Source organism: Rhopalosiphum maidis, chromosome 1 (genome assembly GCF_003676215.2).
Source record: "Rhopalosiphum maidis isolate BTI-1 chromosome 1, ASM367621v3, whole genome shotgun sequence".
NCBI classification, from domain to species: Eukaryota; Metazoa; Arthropoda; class Insecta; order Hemiptera; family Aphididae; genus Rhopalosiphum; species Rhopalosiphum maidis.
In genome coordinates, this window is record NC_040877.1 from 76969216 (window position 1) to 76973664 (window position 4449).

A 4449-nucleotide genomic window follows, 5' to 3' on the forward strand; every position below is an offset into this window, starting at 1 on the left:
ACCAGGCATGCTCACTTCCATTTTTGAATTTTTAAATACATAAATACCTTATTTTTAAATTATAGAGACTGTTTTCGTACTACAGGTGGAGTATTTTGTGGCGACACAAACTTCTGTTTTTCAAATAAGAAGTCCACTTTTTACTCTAAATCAACTAATTGGTGAATATATTTTTTTTAAATATCGGTGTACCTGGGTAAAAATTTGAATGAATTATTTCTTAGTTATTAAAACTGTAGACTAAGGATAGTAGTTCTTAAAAATGGTTTTCATTAAAATACAAAATATTTGAAATAATGATAGGTCTAATTTTGATTCAACTTGAATTATTTTTTATAATTTATAAAATATTGATAAATCATTAATTATTAATTAGTAATTACAACAATTTTAAAATCACGGTAGCCTCTATATCTTTCAAACCCTTCATCATGAACTTATTATCCTTACTATACAAAGTTAAATATCTTAAAAAATACTCGTTTAAAATTTAATTTTAATAGTCAACCAAATGATACAAAACTACAAAAGTAAATATTTAACATCAATGTTTTCATATTATTTTTGTTGGAATTATATTTATCTTTAATTTTCATCATAGGTATTATATTCATATGTTATATGATTGTTTACTTTTCGCGGACACACATTTTTCCTAAAACCTTTAGTCTATGTCTCTAAGTATATTATTACTTTATATGTTTTTTTAATCTAACTATTAGTAATTTATTTTACTTTTAGCACATATTACAGTTGATAATATTGTTTGATATATACATTAATTTGTATATCTATATATTTTTATTATAATTACTATTTATTATACAGTACTTACAATAAATGCAATTTTGCGTATAAAAATTAATTCAACTTACCGTATTACTAATAAATTGTAAAATGTAAAATATATAATACTGATAACTGATATAATAGCTATATAAATATATTATTAAATATTCTTAGTAACATTGACTATAAATCACAGTCTCTGTTCAGAATCCTTTTTTGTTTGTAATATGATTTATCATTGAATTATAATCTAATATATTGATACATATATCGTACAGCATGGTACACTCAACACGTACTGTACAGTAATAACAGTTACCCATTTATGAACTTTTTTTCGTCAGTCCATCGATCTATTTGAAAAAAAAAATATTATTTTATATTTTTATTGTAAATTACAGGTCTTAATTATTATTTATCTAAGAACCGTTTGTCAAACTTGCTGTTTTGTATTCACAGTCGTACAATAAAGTTGCGTTCAAAAAAATTGATCATCTGATAAGAATTTTCATTTCAACTGGAGGTGGAAGCAGTTAGTTTAAGGTATTTATACCGAGTGTCCCGTTAGGATTTACCCATTGCGATATTTTCTGAAATAATAGAGATATTATAATTCTGGTTTTTTAATAAGAATCACAGGGACAAGAACTACAAATATTTCATGTTTTAATTTATTTTAATGTTTTGGTAAAAAAGTAAAAAAATATAATTTTTTATTTAATTATCTTCAAAAAAAATTGAAGATAGCCATTTTGTAGAGTTATTTTTTTTGAAAATATTGACGTTTCAACATTTTAATTTCATTAATCTCCTGATTTTTAATATTTTTTCTAGTTTCTAGTATAGAAAAACTGTGAATTACACTAAAAGCGTTCGCCGACTGTACGAACTCGTGGGCCACACGTTAGATACATTGATACCACTATTCGCAGTTTTTTCCGAAACTAGAAAAAATATTAAAATTCAGGAGATTAATGAAATTAAAATGTTGAAAGGTCAATATTTTCAGAAAAATGAACTCTATACAATGGCTATCTCCAATTTTTTTGAAAATAATTAAATAAAAAATTATAATTTTTAACATTTTTACCAAAACATTAAAATAAATTAAAACATGAAATATTTGTAATTCTTGTCTCTGTTAAATTTATTAAAAAATCAAAATCATGGTATCTCCATTATTTCAGGAGATATCGCAATGGGTAAATCCTCAATAGAACACTCTGTATGTGGTAAATTGTAAAAATTGAAATATTGAATATTTCAGGATTGGTAAATTGAGTCCCAGGAAAAAACAGGTAGTAGGTAATTTAAGTCCCGGGGAAAAACGATTTATATGCATTTAAAATTTAAAAATATGCTTTCAAACATGCACTAACGTCAGAATATGCAAAAATATGCGCTATAATTACAGTCCACATCCGAATATTTTAACTTAATTGATGAATAACTTGAAGTTCAGAAAGAGACACAAATAAAATTAAGAAGTAAAAATCAAAAAAAGAAAAGCACGCTCGATAAGGAACAAAACCTAAGGGACCAAATGACCAAATATACCAGTAGTGTTATAACCCGATTTGAGTTTATTAAATCAATATCAATGAAGTTTTTACTAAGTACCTAATATATATATATATATAATAATAATGATAATTTTTAACGATAATAATTTTTTTTTATTAATTTAAGTATTTGTAATATTTTTAATTAATATCAATGAAGTTTTTACTGGGTACATAATATATATAATAATAATGATAAAATTTTTTAAAATTCATTTGTTAATAAATTGAGTGTAAAAGATTATGACTATTGTCTTATTAACATTATTATTTTTTTTTTTCAAAAAATTTTTTTTAAGCTTTAATGATCATGACTAAATATTAATTTTATTGAATTTTTTACTATATTTTTCAAAAAATGTTTGTTTTAAGTGTAAATGATTATGACTATTGTTTTTATTATCACTATTATTATATTTTTTAAACAATTTTTATTTTATGTGTTAATATATTGCAAGACTGATACTTTTTTACAGCAATACGAGCGGTATTAATTTTTTGTAGGAGTTAACACTATAATTTGTAGAAGTTAACACGATCTTTTGTAGGAGTTTACTATTCCCCATTTAAATAGCTTAACATAAGTCAAAATATTTACTTACTACCAATTTTTTCCCCGGACTCAACTTACCGCTTTCAAAATATACCAAACTTATCTCGGATTCAATTTACCTAGCCCCGAATATTTAGATCGATTATATGTATTAGCTATAGACCATATATTATTATAAATTTGACGTCAGACGTCTTATCAACATGTATCACACAATTAATTTCAAAACGTTTTAATACTTCCAATAGCATGTGGTAAGAAAATTAACGATTTTATATTATATATAGATACATATCATTTATTTGTAATTTTTTTATGACTGGAAAATAGTATACAAATAAAAATAATTGACTGCAGGTTGTACTTTAGCCGGTTCATTACGATGCCAATTGTGTAAAAATAGCTTGATATTATATTATTAACAGTATACGATGGAAAAATGTCTCACGTGTTAAGTACATTTGCTGATTGATGTATTTTATGACTTCTAGTTGTAATTGTGCTTGGTGATATATAGTAAATTATATTATTATAATGTGCTATAATATCAGGAAAAAATTGTGACTATTTATAATAAAAAAAAATTGCTTTTTTTTGAAAATTTTTTATTGGTTTTACAAAATCATGCGCTGCTAAAATTAGAAGAATCAAAGTCAGGAGTATATAATATATCCCCTACTCTAGACAAATCAAGCCTATAAAAACAACTTATATAAACTATTCGTACATCATCTATATAATATAATATATTATAATATATATTAATGATAAAAAAAAAAAAATAATAATATAATAATGATAATAATAGTATAATGATAATAATAATAATAATAATAATAATAAAAATAATAATAATGATAATGATAATCAAGATGCAGCAACAGAAGACCGCTCTAAAATAATAATGTTTTTATCGTTTGAACTTTTGGAATGAAGCGTATTTTATCATGATTTTTATATAATTTAGTATAATATATCATGACTCTAAATAAACACCGAAAATAGATAATAATATTATTATTATTATTATATATCTATGTATTAAAAAATTGTTCGAAACTGCTATTATAATGTATATATATGAGTAGTAAAAATAATAAAAATAATAATAGTAATAATAATAATAATTGTGAGAATATAATATAATATATTGATTTGATCTTAAATTTGTTCTTGAAGTTTATAATGTAATTTTTTTATGTTTATGATCTAGAAAATTAACCCTACGATACGAAAACACTCTGTTCATCGTTTATAATATATGATAATATAGGTACATAGATATTAATATTATCATTTCAATATATAATACAAACACAATATAATATGTTAATGTATATATATATAGATAGATAACATTATAATTATATTTAAACTTAATTATTATTATGTATATATTGTATACGATTAAAGCAAAATCATTGAAGTTGAATGTGACAACGGGGATGGGGTGAAAGTTATACTTGGAGTTTGAACGATTACACACACGATGGACGAGGAAGAAGAGGAGATGATGAGACGGAAATTTATTGGATATTTTTTTTA